The sequence below is a fragment of the Neovison vison genome, chromosome X (assembly GCF_020171115.1).
Source record: "Neovison vison isolate M4711 chromosome X, ASM_NN_V1, whole genome shotgun sequence".
Lineage (NCBI taxonomy): Eukaryota > Metazoa > Chordata > Mammalia > Carnivora > Mustelidae > Neogale > Neogale vison.
The window spans coordinates 127,346,569-127,367,963 of record NC_058105.1 but is presented as its reverse complement, the minus strand read 5'-3'; the positions used below and the strand labels follow the sequence as shown (position 1 = coordinate 127,367,963).

At 51.7% G+C, this 21,395-nt stretch overlaps 1 protein-coding gene across 1 annotated transcript in view; it reads right to left on the bottom strand.

The window, feature by feature from the left end:
* Positions 1-21,395, bottom strand: part of LOC122897573 (pseudouridine 5'-phosphatase) — an 80,801-nt gene that overhangs the window by 23,709 nt on the left and 35,697 nt on the right. The gene's annotated exons all lie outside the window — the stretch shown is intronic.

Sequence of the window (21,395 nt, the reverse complement as noted above, 5' to 3'; positions counted from 1 at the left end):
AGGGCACTAATGACCTGAGACCGTCTCTTGAACAGTCGTGTAATCATCACTGCTGGAGGAACTGCACCAGGCCATGTCCCTACATCCTTAATTGCTACAGAAAACACGGGCACACCCATTTCTTGCTCTCACGCCTACAGCAAACACTGTGAGTGCCTGACCTTTAAGAGAAATGCTCCTGCCACGGTCAAAGGAAGGTGTGGCTCTTAAGTCGGCACCAGGACGACATTAAAACTTCTTTAGAAAGAAAGCGAAACCTAGCACTGTGCCGGATGTGAAACTCGCCGTGTCTGATGTCCCGTCGAGCCTCCACGCCACCGCAGGGCAGACGGATACACTGTAGGGCCAGGAGGAAACACCCATCAACAGAAATGAACACAGACAGGGCCGAGATGAAGGAATTAGCGGGTCAGGACCTTCTGGAAGCTTTATAGACACTACTAATACGAGCGTGTTAGAGACTATCAGAATGGAAAAAAAAAAGTGATATCCTATTACATACTATCGACAGAAAACTGAAATTTAATATTCGGGCACGTTAAAAATAAATGGATGTTTATGTCTATAAATAAAACCCATGTATTTTGTAACTACTATCAAAAGCAGGGTGAGCTATATGACTAGCAAAAAATCATGCTTTAAAACAAGGAATGATGGAGCGCTTGGGTGGCTACGTCTGTTAAGCATCTGCCTTCAGCTCAGGTCATGATCCCAGGGTCCTGGGACTGAGCCCTGCATTGGGCTCCCTGCTCAGCGGGAAGCCTGCTTCTCCCTCTGCCATCACCCCTCTGCCTGTGTCCCCTGTCTTACTGTCTGTCTGTCAAATAAAAATAAATAAAGTCTTAAAAAAAAAGAACAAGACATGACAAGTCTCAGAGATAACCAAGTACCCTTCATAATGGCACGTGGGTCAACGGATCAGCAAGACGTCATTCTCAATGTGTATGCATCTGATAACACAGCTGCAAAACACGGAAAGCAAAAACTAATGCACTGACTGGAGAAAAAGACCGAAGTTTCATACTCCCGTCAGTAACGGGCAAAACAAGTGGACAGAAAGGAGGACACAGCAGACTTCAAAAACACTACCCGGCAACGTAACTGAATTGACGTTTATGTACTACGTCACCCAAAACAGCTGAATGCAAACGATTTTCGAGGGCACCTAGAACGTTCAACAAGATAGAATGTGAGTCCATATGCTGTAAAAAATTCTAAAATGTTTTACAATAATTGAAATCATTCAAAATATGTGTCCTGACCATGAAAGAATTAAAACAGTTATTGGTAACTGAAAGGTAGGTGGGAAAAAATATTTGGACATTAAGCAACACATTTCTTTGTAAGACATGAGTCAAAGATGGCGTGACAAAGGGAAATTAGATAATCTGGGGTAGAGAACAAAAAGCGAACATCTCAACATTTGTGGGAAGTGGATAAAACATTGTGTAGAGGAAAACTGATGGCAGTAAAGGCTTATACTCCGAAGAAGATGATGTAAAATCAGCAATCTAAGTTGTCCCATTAAAAAAACTAGAAGAGGGGGACCTGGGTGGCTCAGTGGGTTAAACCTCTGCCTTCGGCTCAGGTCACGGTCTCAGGGTCCTGGGATCGAGCTCCGCATCGGGCTCTCTGCTCAATGGGGAGTCGGCTTCCCTCCTTCTCTTTGCCTGCCTCTTTGCCTACTTGTGATCTCTCTCTGTGTCAAATAAATAAAAAAGTAACTCATATTTTTTAAAGATTAAAAAAAAAAAGGAAAAGACAATGGAAGGAAGATCCAAATTTAACAGTGCTAGTAATCAAACAGAGGACATTACTACAGATCCTTAAATCCATCAAAAGGATTGAAAAATATGAGACAAACCATGAGAGACTGTGGACTCTGAGAAACAAACTGAGGGTTTTGGAGGGGAGGGGGTAAGGGGATGGGAGGGCCTGGTGGTGGGTATTAAGGAGGGCATGGATCGCATGGAGCCCTGGGTGGGGTGCGTACACAGTGGATCTTGGAACCCTGAGAAAAATCAAATTAAATTTAAAAAAATGGGATCATGAGAAAATGGAAGCCAATACCTTTAACAGCTTAGAGAAAATGGACAGATTCTTTGAAAGATAGAAAGGTCCCTCAAAAAGACCGTAAGAGTTCCACAGTCCTAGACCTCCGAGACAATGTGCAGTTAACAAACCTTTCTCCCGTCCAGGATCGGATGGCCTCAGTGGTGAACTGAGAACGACCATTTGAGAAACAACACCAATTCTGAGCAGGCTTTCCAGAAAATAGGAGTGAAGGCGTTCTAACTCCTCCTTGATACCGATGTTTCTCTGCTACCAGAGCTGAACAGAAGCCAGGGGAGAAAACTGCAAATTCCTGCATCTCGTACACTAACCCCCTCGCACGTAAGAACACTCCAACCCGTGCCAGTCTGGTGCAGAACCCAGTCAGCTTCCATGTCCTCGGAATGCACGGCGGGAAGGAGGAAGATGCCAAAACACTCCATTTGTTTGCAGCGACCACTGGTGAAAACCATGGATTCCATCTATGGGCCACATTTCAGTTAAAAACCTTTAGTTCCCTAGTGGGTGGCGGGAAAGAACGCCTAGGACAGAAAAACAGCCAATGGCAGAACTGTGTCTGGATACAGGCATGCCAGGTGAGGACTGTGAACCTTAAAAATAAAACCGCCAGGTGCTCACGCAGCAAACATGGTAGGGTTCGGGACACACGGAGCAGCGCAAGCCAGGACAGGAGGGTTACAGCAACACGGCGGGCAGGTCCCACACAGAGAAAAGAAGGACATTATTTCACAGAGGAGGAGGAGGACGGGGGAGCGGTTGTTCCGAACGCAAATGTGCTGGAGAAACTCAGGAGTCCAGTATGATGATGGCTTCTCATTGGCTGGATCCTAGGGGAGGCAGGTTTCTAACGGAAAGTGCCGAGGACATCTTCCCCTATTGGGGCCTGTCCCCGATGACTGTTTCTTGTGCAGGATTCTTCTGTTCAGGCTGCAACGGACCATTCTCTCTGTGACGGATAGTGAGTGGGACGGCTTCGCTTTATTTTTTTTTTTTTAAGATTATTTATTTTAAAGATTTTTTTTTAAGATTGTATTTATTTATTTGACAGAGATCACAGGTAGGCAGAGAAGCAGACAGAGAGACAGGGGGAAGCATGCTCCCTGCGGAGCAGCGAGCCCGATGCGGGGCTCGATCCCAGGACCCTGAGATCATAACCTGAGCTGAAGGCAGAGGCTTAACCCACTTAGCCACCCAGGAGTCCCCACAATGATATAAATTTAAAACAAGTTTCAAGTTACTACATTACAAGAGGACAAACCAAGATAAAACAAAACAAAACAAAATAAAACAACAACAAAAAAACAACAAAGCATGAACCCTGGGCTCTCTCTAAAACACAAGGGAAAAGAAAGTTTTGCTGAAAATGTTCTTTTATGCTATTTATTAAAAAAAAAAAATACAACTTCTATCATGGGAGGTAATCCCGTCCACACTGCTAGCTCTGTGTTTTGTTCTGCATGTCACGTAATGGAAGAGGCGTACACAGACCCAAGGTCTCAGCAACAAGCCTACGTGGGAGGGGGTAGGTTCGACGTCTGTATCAATACGGGAATGAAGCACAGGGGAGGTTCTGCTGGACTGTTTTCCAACGAGCCCCAGCATCTGGAGCGTCCCGACCGTGGCGGAGACCAGGGTGAACAGGAAACCCGGGCGAAGGATGTGACCGCAGTCCTGTGCGGGGACATCGGGCAAACGTGCACCGAATCTTCACGCTCAGGATTATCGTCCACCCAACAGCCGTGACCGGGTTTGCTCGCGGAGCTGCTGCCTGCGGATGCCAGGACACGGTCCCGCACGTAAGACCACCTCGGTGATCTACTCCCGGACAGGCAGGACGGTAAGCCCCAGACAGATGCTGGCCACTGTCAGGACAACTTTTGCATTTTTAAACGACTGGACATCAGCCTTCTCTTCTGTAGTCACTGCCCCCGAGCCGTAAAAGACTAAAACCCTAAGTGCAGTTCTGCCCTGCAGAGAAGCTGGTTAATTAAGTGTATAAATGAAACCCGGCTAAGAGCTTCCGGCCCTTGGTGTGCTGAAGTCGTTGAAGGGAAGGGCAGGAAGACAGCTACTGCTACAGTCAGCTCTCGGGCGATTCATCTACAGGGGAAGAAACACGAAATGTGGAGAATCAGCGGTCTTAATGGGAAGAATGCTGTCCTCTTCCTCCTAAAGACCTAAGATTGATGAGAGGGAACACGGACGCTGCCACTAACACGGACCTGGAGAAGGAAAACTGTGGAAAAGATCGAGAGCTGACAGGTGTTTTGAGAATGGAGGTATTTCTTGGGAATTCGTGCACTGAGTGGAGAGATCCGTGCACATCCTACTAGCTCGGGCATCGTGTTCAGAACCTCATCCTAAACACAGACCTACGGCGGTGAGGAGGTACGATCAGGGGGAGATGAAAGTCATAGAGACATGTGCACACCAGGAGGAACGGGGGAGTGGGCGCGGAGTCTGGAATTCTGTAGAGTTAGACCCAGGAAGGCCGTGTTGTGAGCTGTGAATGCCCCCAGCTCCCTATAACCAGACACGGATGCTGTCCTGGGACCACAAACACTGTGCAGGACTCGGCCCAGCCCAGACCTTCTACACATGCATCCTGGGGACAAGGTTTGGCCCTCTTGACCCGGTCCCAGCCACGAGTAAGGGGCTGGGGCAGACCGCCTCTCCTGGAAGGTGGCTTTCACAGTCACGGGGAGGGCAAGCAGGCTAACACTCGGATATAAGAGATTCAGCCTGGTGGGCTGACTGGTGGCCCTCAACAACCATTCGGGGGAAGCCCCCTGAGATCATTAGTGTAATGATCTTATTGGGAAAGAGACATGATTAAGCACCTGGAGAAACAGATCATCCTGGATTTAGGGTGGGCTTAAATGCAGCGGCTCGCGCCCAACCCCCAGACCGGGTGGCTTTGGGATTCAGCTATGAATTTTGTGGGGAGCACAAACATTCAGATCATGGCAACTGTGTCCCCCTAGGAGGAGAGACAAAGAGATGGCCCTGTGCGGACAGATGCAAAAGACGGAGAGTTGTAGCCACAGGTCAGTGACGGCCTCGGGCCCTGAGAAGCTGGGACGGACGAGACGGACCCTCCCCTGAGTTTCAGGACGGGTGCATGGCCCTGCCAAGGTCTCCAGAACCGTAAGAACGTAAATCTCTGCTGTCCTAAGGCACCACGTTTGAAGTCACTCATTACAGCAGCTGCAGGAAGTTAATACACGGCCTTCGGGTGGCAGAACTCCTGCAGGAGACCAGAAACGACGCCTAGACTCAGACCAGAGAGTGAAATTCATGACCGTAAGGGAAGCGGTGCACCGGCGACAATCTGACAATTGTTGGCAGTCGAGGAAGGACAAAGCTGGGGACGGGAAACGGCAAAGGAACAAACAGCCTCACAGATGTTCTCTCCACTGGAGGAGCACGAGGCGCCAGGAGTCCCTAGCTCCCGACTCCAAGACCCAGAGAGCGGGCAGGGGGCAGTCCGTCCCTTGGGGTCAACAGCGGGGAGGCGTGGAGGGTCCCGGGAGGTGGCGGAGCCGTGGTTCTCAGCAGGGGTATGTTGGCACCTGTCCTCACTCCGAGGACACACACGGCCGTGCCTGCACTTTGAGGGGACGGATTTCTTGTCGGGGTCTGGACGCGGAAGGCCCAGGGGCGGTGAGTGCAGAGTCCCGGGACAGCAACGGACTCCACGTGTGCACTCTAATTCCTTCTGCCCTAGGCGCGGGGACGGGGACGCAGACGACGGCACGTTCTACCCTTGTGCCGGGATGCAGGATTTGAAGGGCAAGCCCTTGTTCCGTGACGGCAACGCAGGTGAAGGGCTCCCCTTCCAGAACCGATGCTTCACTATGAACACGGCCCAGGAGCATGGACCTTTCCACCCGCCTCCTACCACATCCAAGGGCCCGCGACAGTGATTTCCTGACCTACCGTTTCCTTTGAGGCCCTGGTTCTCAAGCAAGAGAGGGGTATGTGCCCCCAGCCCTGCTGGGGCACGTTCGGCAATGTCTGGAGATTTCTGGTTTGGGTTGTCACAACGGGGGACGGGACCGGTCCAGACACGTGGTGGGAAGCGAGCAAGGAGGCTGGTCAGTGTCCATCCTACGGCGGACAGGACGCCCCCCACAGAATGACGCATGTGGCCCCCAGTGTCAGTACTGCTGAGGCTGAGAAGCCCTGTCTTGGCAATTCCTGCTTCGAAGAGGAAGCTGGGCTGCTCCTGTGTGTCCAGCATCAGAGCACGCCTGGCGGTACGAGAAGGAAGCAGAGCGGTGCTGTCCGTGCTCCTCTGGTCCACAGTCCCCAGCCTGGAGAGGGGTCTGCGTGCCAGCAAATCCCACTGTGATAATCACAGTGTTTTATATCTGCCCCCCCCTTTCCTGTAACCAGCCACCGTCTGAGGTCACAGAGACCTGGCCTGAGCTCCCGTTTCCCAGGTCCGGCGCTGCTTTCGGTTTCTTCCACGGCAGACAGAACGCCGGATCATTTATAAAATGGGATGGGGTGGGCTGTCCTCTTCACATGGTCCCAGGCAAGAGACTGTCACTAGTGTGGACTGGATCCCCCTGAAATTCCCCACGTCGGAGCCCTGAGCCCCGGTGGGGTGGTGCTGGATGGGGAGACTTTGGGAGGTGAGTGGGGTCCTGTGAGGCCATGAGGAGGAGCCCCCGAATGAGATCGGTGCCCTTATCAGAAGAGGCAGGCACAGCTCAGCACAGGCTAACCGTGCCGGCACCCGGATCTCACACCTCCAGCCTCCAAGACGGTGAGAGATGCGTGTCTGTGACGGATGCCATCGGTCCGCAGGACATCAGCCCGGCGGCTCAGACACAAAGGTGAAAACGTTATGCCCCGGCTGCACCCCCAGTCCTGGAAGATGCTGGATACAGTTAATGTCCTTCCTCTATTAACCTCGGCAGAGGAGGGAGCTGCCCTCCCTTCGGGGGCTCAGATGCACATCCTCAGGGGACCCAAAGCAGCAGGCTTCTCACACGCACCATTTACAACCTTCTCACCCCACAGTGAAGCCCACGAGGCAACCAGGTCTGCAGAGAGGACCCCCATCAGGATTCTGGGGCATACAGAGTATACGCCCCAAATTCACGTCTACCCACAGCCTCATAATATGACCCTATTTGGAAACAGGATCTTTGCAAGTATAACTGGTTAAGAATCTGGAGACAAAGTCACGTTGGGTGGACAGGGGGAGCGCCAGGTCCAGCAGCTGGTGTCCGGAGAAGCAGAGGACGCAGAGATGTGGGGAGGAAGCCACGTGAAGACAGAGGTAGAGATGGGAGGGACGTGGCCACAAGCCCAGGGACGCCCAGTGTCCCAGCACTAGGAAGGGGCAGGAAGGACCGTTCCCTAGTGCTGGCTTGGGCACTGGTGGGAGCCTTCCTAAGCGAAAGCTATTGTCGGCTGCAGGGCTCTCCTTGGTGGGCCTCGCTATGTCGGAGTTTGTATCTTTGTCACAGGGTGACTCGCATCTCCGGAGAACAGTGGTCTGGGGTCTTCCTGGTTATTGAGGGGAAGGGGCCACGGGGAACAGATGTTCCCTTCATTCCCAGTGGTCTCTGCACCCGTGCTCGCTTCGGCAGCACATATACCAGTGGTCTCTGCACCCTCCAGGAGACGTCCTATTTGCCGTACGAAGCCTCTGTGGCTCGGCGTCTGAACAGAATCCTGTGTTCTGCTGGGGAGGGGGAGGGTGGCATCTGGGATCCTGAAAACGGGGCAGAGGACCCCGGGGCCCAGCTCCCTGGCATCCAGGATTTCTACCTGCCCTACAGGGCTACTTGCCCTGTTTCGTCCTGCCTTCTGGGAAACACGCACCCAGCCTACCACCCGTTTTTAAATGGAAACAGTCAAAGAGGAGTGTATTGTGACCCACGAAAATGATCTGAGATTCCAATGCCAGTGTCCACACAGAAAGCTTTGTGGGAGCACGGCCACCCCCATTCACATCTGTGTGGACTGGGGCTGCTTTCACCTCCAAAGGTAGAGCAGTCAGTGGTCGAGACAACTCTCATGCGTGGTCTATAAAGCCAAAAAAGCAGAAAAACTTTGCCAACCACTGCTACGTAGCAAACAGACCTCGCATGTGCACCAGAGGAAAAAAATCAGGAAGGATGGACAAAAAGAGGGCCGTTGCGTCGGGAAGGAAGCCAGCCGGGCCCTGGGATCTAAGCCTTCCACGTCTCAGGGACGCTCAGGAGAAGCGTCCCAGTTCACAGGGGCTCTCCCAGAGGCCTGACCAGGGAATTCCCATTTTAGAAAATGATTGCACAACCCCAATGCCTTTTTCCAGCCCACGTTTAACTACACCTTTTCAGTGCAACTAAGAAGGGGCAGAATTTTTACATCTGCAAAGTTATTTTCTTCATCGTATGAAATTTAGTCTGTAGACATCGCTGCTGGGCAACAATCGTGTGTATAAAAATGCAATCACTCTGCAGCCTGTTGAAATCTCCTCCTTAAACTGCCGTTGAATGCGCGTAGACAAAGACAATCAGTCAAGTAAGAACCGTACGACCCAGAGACCATCTGGGTTGGTTGCACATCATTTTCTGAAATGTGGGACATTCAGAAAAGGGCCATTTCGGGCAAGTTAGGTAGTAAAGTGACGCTTTGATGACATGCACTGTTCTGCATTTGGACTGTCGACTCACAAAGGCACTGGGTTTCCAGACAAGGAGATCGTCTGTTCCAGGAGGATCTGGAGACATCCTGGAGGTCCTGTTCTCTGCCCTGAGTGCCAGTCCCAAGCTCTACCCACCTTGGCACACGGTCGTCTCTTCCATCCAAGGGACACACGTTGCCCTTCCTAACTTCTGACGTCACCTGGAAAACTCAGAATCGGCGGTCTCTGCTTCCCAAACCGAGTCAAGACCACTGTTTTGTGTCCCTTAAAGGGGGAGACAACGGGAGAGCAAGTCTGGTCCTCGCTTTGCTTCTTCCGCCCAAAAGAAATGGCCCTGAGTGGTTGTCAAGCGCCTTGGGAGACTCCAGTAAACGCTGGAGGGTCAGGAGCCCAGTCCTTACACGGCCAGCCACGGGGATCCTTCCAGAGACCCCGACAGGTGTGGCTGGCTGTCGGGGGCCACCGGACCTCGCAAAGGAACGCGGGTCAGGCTGCTCTCTCTGGCGCACCTCATCACCTGACTGGAGAACCTTGGGTCTCCTAGGTTTGCAGGGATTCCAGAAAGACAGAGACACTCTTTTAAGAAAAGCATATTGAATTTTGATGTTTTCTTCCATCTGTCTTGTTAGTAAGTGAAGAGACTGGCCAACTACCCTTCACTCTTCCACGACGTGGGGGGCGTACTGAGCCTCACACAGTTCCAAACGCACGCAGGGGGCGTCTGGGGGGCTCAGTCGGTGAAGCCTCTGCCTGCGGCTCAGGTCACGATTCCGGGGTCCTGGGATCGAGTCCTGAGTCAGACTCCCTGCTCAGTGCGGAGCCTGCTTCTCCCTCTGCCTTTATCCCTCCCCCACCCCCCGACTTGTTCCCTTTCTCTCAAATAAAAGCTTTAGGGGAACAAAAAAAAAAAACCACGTATAACTCTGGACTCCTCCCAAAATGAACTCCAAAGAGCCTGCTGACAACAAAGTCATACTGTGTTCTTACATTACAGTAAGCTGGAGACAAGAAAAGTGAGTAAGAAAATCATAAACGATACAGTTAAAGTACTATACTGTATTTGCAGGGGAAAAAAAAAAAATCCACATTTAAGTGGACCCGTGCAGGTCAAGGCTCAAACGTATTTCAAAACATTGACAATTGTGGAGAAAAATTTCATTCTGTGCCTTTGTTTATTTGATTGAAAGCTGCTTAAAGTCTTAATTTTATTTACTATGAACCAGTCTTAAGGTTGCTGCTTTTAAGGACTTGTCGCTACAAAATCAATGTACAGCACAGCTATTTAAATAGTCTTTTGTTTATAGCCCAAGAGAAAAATATCCCAGGAAGCGCTGATGGCTCACTTTGTGAGTCTTTGTGAGTCTCTATTATAGCTCTGAATAATGAGATAAAACTCTGTAAGTTCCCTTACACGAGGAAGCGCTAGGAACATTATAAAATGATGCTTAAAGTGAGGCGTCTGGTCCCCTTCAAAGCCGGCGAACCCCGCGTTCTCCATCACACTCGTGAGCTCACGGCCGGCGAGTGCACAGGCCCAGAGCTCACTGTTGCCTCGGCTTCTCCAAAGCCGTGCTCTGCCCTCACGGAGCCCGGTGCTGCCGACGTCACGGAAGGAGCGTTGAGCTGCAAAGGACACAGACAGACGTCCAGGACACGCTTGGGTTTCCAACGTCTGCACACGGATGTGGTAACGGAAAAGACAGGTGGGCACCTTCCAGACAGCTCCCATCAGCAGCGGATTCCTTCTGCCTGCCTCGTGCATCCAAAAATGCGACCAAAACAATGGCAGACCCTATCCTGGTGACCCCCGGATAATGCAAAAGTGACTCGCCCGATTTGCAGGGAGCATGGTATTAAAACAGGATCGTTTCCATCCTCGACTGTTCCTCCTTGCTGGCTCTTTGCATGGATTTCAACTGTGTGGCCCAAGTTTCCGTCGTGATGACTGGGTTGATGCCCTTTTCTGTGAATCATTTCAAATATAAAATTCCTGGGGTGCCTGGGTGGCTCCGTGGGTTAAAGTCTCTGCCTTCGGGTCAGGTCATGATTTTGGGGTCCTGGGATCGAACCCCAGATTGGGCTCTGCTCAGCTCCCTTTTCCCCTCTCTGCTTGCCTCTGCCTACTTGTGATATCTCTCTGTCAAATAAATACATAAATAAAATCTTCCAATACAAAATTCTTGCCGTTTGAGTCTGTGCTGCGTGGAATGTCGCAGGAGGAGAGGAGGCATCGAGGGCTCCTGTGGGTTCCGGTGTCTGGCGCGCTGGGCAGACGCGGAGAAAGGCACCAGGGCTGGAAAGCGATGCAGGAACCCCACGCTGAGGGCTGTCTGCTTTCTAGTGGGAAGTCGGCCACGACGGGCCTGGTGCCGTGGTCGAGAGTTCACGAGACCCCGCTCCCGACAGCGGGACTATTCGGCACCACGTGGCTGCTTCGGGGGACACGAAGGAAGGGTTTCCGGCCGAGCACACTGTGTAATCCGGCCTGGGGCTGAGGAGGCGTGCGCCCCGTCAGTGATGGGAACATGCTCTGCAGTGCACCGTCACAACGCCTTTCCACCTCGCCTGCCCGGGAGTTTCAGCAAAATACAACTACGTCTTCCTCGCAGGACTTCTGACATTTTAGAAAACAAACGTAATTTTTCTTTTTTGTGCTAAAGTACATGCGACATACAATTAACCGTATTTTTTTTTTTTTAAGATTTAATTTATTTGTCAGAGAGAGAGAGCAGAAGCAGGGGGATAGATAGACAGAAGGGGAGGCAGACCCCTGGCTGAACAGAGAGCCTGATGCAGGACTCGATTCCTGGACCCTGAGATCAAGATCTGAGCCAAGGGCAGATGCCCAACAGACAGAGCCACCCAGGCGCCCCTAAAATTGACTGTGTTGAAGTGGACAGTGCAGTGGCCTTAAGTACATTCTCATCTTGTTCAAGACACCGTTAGCTAGTTCCCAGAACGTCGCATTTCCAAACCGAAAGGCTGCCCCTGGTAAAGGCTAAGGCCGCATTCCCCCTGCCCAGGCGGTGGCGTCCACACTCCTCCCTTCTGTCTCTGTGATAGGACGGCTGTCCCTGCCCCCGGGGCCAGAAGCCCTCCGCGTCTGCCCTTTTCGGCCCGGCTCAGTGCCCTCGAGGCTCGTCTGTGCCGCAGCAGGTGTCAGAACTCGTTTCCAAGGCTGAAGAGCACCCCTTGTTCGCATCCGCAACACGTGCTTCTCCATTCACCCACCAACGGACCTTGGGCTGCTCCCACCTTTGCTGTAACCAACCCTTGCTCTCCATTTCTTTAAACAAGAAATGTCATTTTTTTTATTTCTTGAGCAACCGGCATGGAGCCCCCGTGGAAGTATTGTGCCCGTGGTGAGCTGGATCCGTGAGACAAGGCGGAAAACTAGTAACATGTATCCGCTCGTGGTCTCTGCATACAATGTATCCCCGTGCGTGCGCTGGCATGGGGCTGTGCAGGAGCGGGCACAGCAGGCAGCCATCCGGAGCCGCCGCACATCGGCACGACACGTCGCTCCGCACGTCCAGCAGGTGCTACCCAGTGCGCACTCTGCAGCCGTGAGCAGAGCACCTGCTCGCAACACACCCAGAGCCTGTCCGTGGGCCTCGAAGCTCCTCTCCCAGGCCGTAGGCGGCCCAGCCGGTCCCAGTCTCTTAGCTCTGTCCATGAGAACCGTTCCTTTTCTCCCGTGTCGAGTAGACAAGTCTTTGAGGCAAGGATTTCTTGTATCCTCGTATCCTTCCGAGTACTTAAAAGTCTGTGGGAAAACCACCACACGTTTTACAACAGAAACTGCATTTCTTTTTTTGTTTTAAGATGTTATTTCTTTAGAGACAGAGCAAGAGCGAGCGCACACAAGCAGGGCGAGAGCCAGGCGGAGGGAGAAGCAGGCTCTCCGCGGAGCAGGGAACCTGACACGGAACTCGATCCCAGGACCCTGGGGTCAGGACCTGAGCTGAAGGCAGATGCTTCACCGACGGAGCCCCCCCCCACCCACAGGTGTCGCGGAAATGGTAATTCTCTGAGAAAAACATTTACGACCACAGGCATGTAATGTCTAGGATCCTAGAGAGTAAAGACATTTATCTCATTTTCCTTAGTCTAGAATGTCTCCATTATTCGTTAGTAACTAACCGTGAAAGCAGTTAGCAGCCTTTCAACATGGAAATTTTAAACCCAGAAAGAGATCAGGTCCGTACACAGCATCAAAGAAGGTGGCGTATTTAAGGAAAGGGGGAGAAGAAGTTCCGAGGTTTGCCATTCCATCTGACCAGCAAGTAATCCCTTTCTACGGCTCCTTCCCACACCCTGCAACGACCATTTTCCTGGGTATGTGCCTGACGTCCTTTCTTTTCATTTTTTTTTTTTAGATTTTATTTATTTATTTGACAGAGAGAGATCACATGTAAGCAGAGAGGCAGGCAGAGAGAGAGAGAGAAGCAGGCTCCCTGCTGAGCAGACAGCCCGATGCGGGGCTCCATCCCAGGACCCTGGGATCATGACCTGAGCCGAAGACGGCGACTTAACCCATTGAGCCACCCAGGCGCCCCCTAAGGTCCTTTCTAGAAGAGAAAAGCAGGGCGGGGGTCAGCTAGACGGATTATCACGGCTGTTGGCAGATGATTTCTCTCGTCACCTGTCACGTGTGTCCTTTAATTGTGCAAGGTCAGTGAACACAGTGAGCGTCATTACAAGGAGCAGGCTCCGGTCTAAGCCTGGAAGGCTTCTCCAGGGCGGCAGAATCAGCCTGGGGTCCAGGGCTGCCGCTGAGAAAGGCCAAGTCCCTGAGCAGCTGGGACTTGTCGGCATGCGTTCTGCATGGACTTGGCAAGGACCAAGCCACGTGGACAGCAGCCCACGACAGGCTGTCACGTTTCCACGTTACTGCAGGTCGCCGACCTCCTCCACGTGAGGCCGCTGCCACGTTGTGGGAGCAGCTGCGTGCCGCAGCCAGAGCTCCACATTCTGGACTTTGTGCCGGGCCCTAAGGCCACCCTCCGCGGCCTCGGGGCAAGGAGCTGAAGTCCTGCAGGGCCCGAGGCCACCCTGGTGCACGACACACTCAGTGTGCTCTGGGGTTTCCCAGGCTCTGTGTTACTGAGACAGGCAGACCCCGGAACAGGCACGGGACTGGCTCATGTCTTCTTCCAACTGCACTCAGCCCGGGAAGCCCTGCTCCCCAGCACCTCGTGAGCAAGGGGCGGCCTGCAGATCTTGGGATCGCCAAGGACGCTCACCTAGCCTCCCGGGAAGAGCACAGTCCTCACTGCCTTCATATCTCTCTCGGTGTAAAGGCTGTGTCGGATGATCAGTTTAAAGAATTCAAAAAGCTTTCATGCAAGGCGCCTCGGTGGCTCAGTGGGTTAAAGCTTCTGCCTTTGGCTCAGGTCATAATCTCGGGGTCCTGGGATCGAGTCCCATGTTGGGCTCTCTGCTCAGCAGGGTGCCTGCTTCCCCCTTTCTCTCTGCTTCTCTGCGTACTTGTGATCTCTGTGAAATTAATACATAACATCTTAAAAAAAAAAAAGTTTTCACGCCATGAATCCTGTCCGTAGTTTCTACATATGTGCATGAATGGTTCTACTCTTTCACGGAGCGTGTGAGTGCATGTGTATGTGTGTGTCCACAGAAACACAGAGGCCGAGTGAGGGGTCTGGAAGGACACCCCCTCACAGGTGATGAAGGAGTAAGGAACGGTTACATCCACGGAGGAAGAGTTACGGGGTTTCCAAAGTCCCCCCTTTTGTATTACGTGAAGCAGGCGTCATTTCTGTAATTACAGAAACGTTCCAAGAAGGGACATTGTGGTAGAGAAGGGACGTTGTGGTAGTGACTTGTTACCATGAAGGGACAGTTTCCAGACTTAGGACTGTCCTTTCCTGCCACGGCGATAAACCTCACGTGTGAGCAACCTTCCTGAGACTCGCCGACCGTCCTCATACACTGCCGTGGACTGCTCTAAGACTCTTCCCCGGGCAGCCGTACACCCTCCAGCCTTCAAGTACCCGCTGGTCGTTCAGTTCCAGCCTCGATTCTCAGGCGAGCATTAACTGGTGCCGGGACACGGGGCCAGTGGTCCACTGAGGCCGTCAGACTCCCCCTGAGCTGAAGTCCTAATACCCCGGCCCCCCTCTAGCCCACCTTGCCCCCCACCTCCTCACCAGGTGCCATAAACCCACAGGAACAGCCCCCGCCCCAGCAGGCTTTCATTCTGGCACAACTCTTCTTCCAAATCCCACCGGTTCCCCAGTCTTCAACTCGGGAAACAGAGGAGCTCCGGACCCAGGACCTTCCCGAACGGAGCTGAGAGCCCGGCCCATGTCCTCCTCAAGCACACCAGCGACGAGAGGCCGGCTTCCAGGGGTCACAGAAGCAAGTCCCTTGCTGCCTGAAATAAGTCCACACCCTCCCCTTTGCACCTGGAATTGCCATGCCCTCCCTGCTCACCTGCCCATCCCCTACGCGTTGTCCTCAGTTTACCCCATGTCTAGCACCTGTGAAAAAGCTGCCACTGCGCCAGGAATTCAATTTCTGTTTGGCAGGAACTATGCTCCTGCGGGGTTTCACTCGCGTGGCTACACACGTCCCCTCTACGGACTACACACCCCACGGGGAAGGTCCCCCGGAGCACCGCTTCGGCACTAGACGCACGGAAGGGCTGAGGGAGTAAAGACAAATGTGACGGGACGATGCCCAGGGACCAAAAGCCTTCCTGCCCACCTGCATGGTGGCGAGTGTGGGCACAAGAGGAGGGAGGCTGTCGCCAGCCCTGCTGATGGCCTCCAGGGGCTGAGGCTGTAAGAAACACAAACAAGGAAGCCGGGAGGAAAAGAACAGGCGCACGCCTTGCGTCGCATGGAAGCCCACAGGATGAGACGGGCTGGCACACACACGGACCCCGGGAGCCACGGGACGAGGGCCCCCACGGTGCTGAGTCAGGCGGCTACAGGAATGGGCGCTGTCTGTCCATGAGGCTGAGCAGAGACAGAGAAGAGATGACGCACTTCTCAGCCCTGGTGAGGGCTGGATGCGACCTGGGAAAGGATCCATAGACACTCCACCGTGTACCTGCACTTTCCTGGGGAGACCTGAGCCAGGACCCGAGCTCCAGGAACACTCGGAAGAGCTCAGTGGACAGTGGGGACTGATCCGCCACACACATCCTGACCTCAGAGGCCAGGACACCTGCCAGCTCCCTTCCCTCAGTCGCCCCTCCCTGCAGAGAAGGCCTGGGCGCCACACCGTTGGCTGTCCAGGGGACCAAGGTTCCCCTCGGGGTGATCTCGTCAAGCACAAGGAGGCAGGGGACCCAGAGATGCCCATGTGTGAGGACCTGGCCTTGTCACACTCCTCTGAACTTGGCCAGAGCCCATACCTGAGGCTTTCACTTGGGAAATCCTACAGCCAGTGGAAAAACAGAACAGGGAAGCCTTCCGGACGATTCTGTACCATGAAAGGTACCTCCTTCTTGTTACCGGCTTTCTAGGCCAAATTACCACACTGACTAAATTATGCAAAAATACATTACTATACCGATCTCGAAGAATCCATGGACGAAGGAAGTGGTCGGAAACGGAATGTAGGTAACCCACACCTCTCACATGGGGAATACTACTGAGAAGGTTTTCCTGTGTGCCAAGTCAAGCATGCATCTCAGCATGTAAAACTACATCTGTTAAAGCCCCAGAAAACAGACAGTAGACGAACCAGGTTCAGATAGTTTTCTACATTGTTGCCACAGTTTAAAAGAGCTCTGTTTCCATAAAACAAACCCTTCACTAACAGGTGGTTCCCCGTGGCCTATGAAGTAGCGTACAAAATGCCTACAGCGTGCACTGCTCCGAAGTATTTCCTGCTGGGGACGTCCATGGCCCACTCCTCCGGAAGGGACCCTTTCTACACCATTTATCGATGCAGTCCTACTGACCTGAGAAGGAACCTTGACAGTTCCCCCTTTGTCTTTAAGCCCAGTGGTTTTCACCAGGCAGGCACAGATACTCCCCTGCATCATAATAGGGGGCTGTTGCCTGTGGTGATGCGCCCAGGGAAGGACACACCCCGCACCATACTGGGGGGGGAGGGGTCCTGTCCCTGGTGATGGGCCAGCGAAGGACGCACCCCTGCATCGTAATCAGATGCTGCTACCCCTGGTGATGGGCCCAAAGAAGGATGCACCCCTGCATCATACTTAGGGGCTGGCCCCCTGGTGATGGCCCCGGGGAAGGACACAGCCCTACATCACCAGTGGGGGCTGCTTTCCCTGGCAAACTGCCATCCATTCCTCCAATTTAACTTGCTAAATACCTGCGTGGGCCTCAGCTCTCACCTTGAAAGCAGGAAGTAATGAATGCCCGTGAATGAATAATACAGCCTCCCGACAGGCAGCCTTCTCATCTAATAAACCCAAGGTGACTTCCAGGACCACAAACACCCCAGCAGCCAGTACCTTCAGAAAGAGAAGGGATGAAAGTCGTCAGGGGTTACGGGATCATCCCCAGTTTAATAATGGGAACGAAGCAGGGAGTGAAGCCAATGAACACCCAGATCTAGAAAGAGGACGGTGGCCACTCTTTCCGAATACTGTTCCTGCACCAGGGCTCTTGGAGGTCACCTTTGCGGTGGATTTCAGGTTCGGCTCAGGCACTGAGACGACAGGTGGGGTGCGGAATGGGCGGAATGGGAGGGAGACAGGCCAAAGCATGTGTTTCAGGGTAGAAAGCTTTCCCCTACTTTCTGCAGGGCTCATCAGAATCGAGAAAGGTATCTTGTGCTTCCTATTGTAATTGTACCAGCCTCACCAACGGCAGGAGAGGTACAAGCGATCGAGAGAGAAATCAGCTAGGGGACTTCTGCAGGGCTCAACTCTTCCAAGGACTAGCCCCTGCCTCACTTTCAAGGCAGAAATGTCTGGATTTGGGGATCTTCTGTGATTATCTCTGAGTGCAGAGGATACCTAAGTCATTGTGAAAGTCACACGGGAACACCGCGATTCAATTCGCCACGGAGAGGTCAGGACATAGACGTCTTAGTGTTGTAGGCCATGCTAGCTGCAAGTTGGGGCTTGCATTTTCTGGGTCCCGCCGTGAAGAACAACTCAAGGATTTCTTAGAATACAGGACAAAAATGCAAGAAGGAAAAGCACTTCAGAGGCCTGGGTAGATAAGAAAGCAAAAAGGCACTTGCATACCTAATACATGATGGGTGCTCTGGTGTTCAACAATCAAAGATAATCCAGGTCAAATGTTAACTGTTTGGACAAATCCTTGGCTAGATTAACTAAGAAAAAAACAAGAGAAGGCTCAAATAACTAAAATCAGAGATGAAAAAGAGGGGACATTAAAACCAGTGCCACAGGAATTTAAAAAAAAAAAAGATTTAGGAGAACAGTATAAAAAAGTGAATGCCACGAAATTAGATAATCAAGAAATGGATAAACTGCTAGGAACATACGCCTCTGTATCAGGATCGAATTAAGACACAGAGAGCCTGACTGCATATGAAAGAGTAAGGACATGTGTTCAGCCATCAGAAACCTCCCAACAAAGAAAAAGGCATTACCCATGACACGTACCACACAACCGAAGAGGAACGAACACCAACACTGCGCAGACTCTTCCAAAAACTTGAAGGGGAAGGTATGTTTGCTCATTCTGTGAGGCCAACATTACCCTCCTATGAAAAGCAGACAAAAACACTACAAGGAACCTGAGAATATTGAATACTGAATATTGAATATTGAACTGAATATTGCATATTGCGTATTGCATACTGAATACTGCATATTTAATATTGAATATTGGGGCAGAAACACTCGATCGAACACTAGCATTCTGATCTCAGCCGCACCAGGACTACACACCGTCACCAAAGGGGAGCTATTCCTGGAATGCACAGATGGTTCGCGACACACAAAAACCCACGTGATGCCCGTTAACAAAATGAAGGACGAAAACGACATCCCCTGACATGGAAAAAGCAGCAGACAAAACGCATCACCTTCTCATCACACTTAACACTGAAGCTGGGAAAAAGAAAAGCAGGGACAATAAACTGCATCGACATAACAAAGTCCGCCCGTGAAGAGCCCGCAGCTCACACCACATTCACACCATCCTTAACAGAAGAAGGTGGAAAGTGCTTCTTCGTAGATCAGGAACAGTTGTATGCGTCGTACTGGAAGAGCTAGCCAGAGCAATCAGGCACGAACGACAAGTAAGAGGCATCCGAGGTGTCAATGAAATGTGTCGTGATTCCCGCTCGCACATGACCATGACCTTACACCTAAGAAACCCTGAAGGTTCCAAACACACCCAGACTGTGAGAACTGAAAAACAAATTCAGCAACATTTCAGGACACAAAAATCAGCACGCAAACATCGGTTGCGTTTCTGTATAGTGACCGCGAACAATCTGAGAAGAAAGTTAAAACAATTCTGTTTATAATACATCAAAAATAAACACAGAAGACGGTAAAGGCCTTGCACACGGAAGCTACAAATCACGGCTGAGAGTCATTTAAAAACATGATACAAATAAACGGAAAACATCCCCACGTTCGTGAACGGGAAAGTCTGACACCGTTAGAATGTCCACGCTCCCCAAAGCGATAGATACGCAGATTCAAAGCTATCCCTACCAAAATCCCGGGTTTTTTTTTTGTTTGTTTGTTTGTTTGTTTTGCATAAATTCAGAAATTCATCCTAAAATGTATGCAGACCCTCAAGGGACTCTGAACAGCCATAAACATAGCAGCAAGGACTACTAGAAGTCGGACGTCTGAAACTCCCTGAAGGTACATTCCAGAGCTGCAGGGGTCCAAGCAACGCGGTGCTGGTACGAAAACGAACAGAACAGAACGGAAAGCCCGACGTGAACCTTCCCATGCGCGGTGGAAGGATCTTCCACAAAGACGCCGAGACCACTCCAATGGAAAGGACGGCCTCTTCCGCAAAGTCCCACCCAAGCGGGACTGCGGGGTATCCACATGCCAACAAATGATGTTCAGCCCTTAGAGGACACACAAAGATGAACCAGAAGTTAACGAAACACCTAAAACTATCCCATTCCTAGAAGAAAATGGGGGAGAGCTTTACGAAAATGGACTTTGTGATGATGTGTTGGACCCGACAGCAGAAGCACAGGCGAGGAGAGCAAACATAGACAAATGGGACCGCGTCCAGCCTAAAAAATTCTGCACATCCAGGGTCACCATCAAGAGGGTGAAAACGTAACCCATGAAAAAGGAAGAAAAAAAAATCTGCACACCATGTATCTGATAACGGGTCTATCCAGAACTTCACAACAGCCTGCTTACAACTTAACAACAACCAAAAATTAACCCTATTTTTTATTTTTTTTTTTTAAAGATTTTTTATTTATTTATTTGAGAGAGAGAGACAGTGAGAGAGAGCATGAGCGAGGAGAAGGTCAGAGAGCGAAGCAGACTCCCCATGGAGCTGGGAGCCTGATGTGGGACTCGATCCGGGGACTCCAGGATCACGCCCTGAGCTGAAGGCAGTCGTCCAACCAACTGCGCCACCCAGGCGTCCCAACCCTATTTTTTAAAAATGGGCAAAGGACTTAAAAAGATATTTCTCCAAAGAAAATAGAGAAACAGCCAAAAGGAAGTGGACTGATGCTCCACATCATGTATCATTTGAGAAACGCACATCAAATGACAATGCAGGGCACCTGGGTGGCTCAGTGGGTTAAAGCCCCTGCCTTCGGCTCAGGTCATGATCTCAGGGTCCTGGGATCGAGTCCCGCATTGGACTCTCTGCTCAGTGGGGAGCCTGCTTCCCCCCCTTTCTCTATGTCTCCCTCTCTGCCTGCTTGTGATCTATGTCAAATAAATAAAATCTTTAAAAAAAAAAAAAAAAGAATGAGTTGTCACTTCACACACTTTAGAATGGGCCGTAAGGACACCAAAGACCCACAGAAAATCTTTAAGTGTTGGTGAAAACGCAGAGAAACTGGAACACTTGTGGACGGGGAGAGAGAAGAGCAGACGGTGCCGCCAGCGTGGAAAACATTACGTTGGCTGCTCACGAGACTGAGCACAGAACCACCACGTACAGCAAGAAGCCCCCTTCGGGGCACAGAAGCACGGAAGCCGAATGCGTGGTCTCAGGACCGGGTCTGCATTCCCACGCTCACAGGAGCCCAGATGAGGAAACGGCTCCAGTGAGTTTCCGCAGACGAAGGGACAAGCAGTGTGCCTAGCGGGACAACGGGCAGTAAAGGGAGAGCATCGTGTCTCGTGCTGCAGCGTGAGAAAGCCTTGAGGACAGGACGCCACGTTCCAAAAGGCCGCCGGGAAAGGACAAACCCTGGAGGACCCCACCCCACCCCATGTGAGGTTTCTGGAACAGTGCAGTACACACGGACAGGATGTGGACTCGTGCTGCCAGAGGGAGCCTGAACGGAGAGTCAGTGCTTGATGGGGACAGACTCTCTGTTTTGTTTTACAAGACGAACACGTTTCAGAGATGGAAGGTGGGCACCGTCACCCTCGCAATGGCTAACTGGACACATCAAGGTGTATGAGACATTAAGTTTTACTGCGTCTGCTTTTAACCGTGGTTTAAAAAATGAGCTGTACGGGTCAAGGTCCCAGGGTCCTGGGATAGAGCCCTGCGCCAGGTCGGGCTCCCTGCTCAGGGGG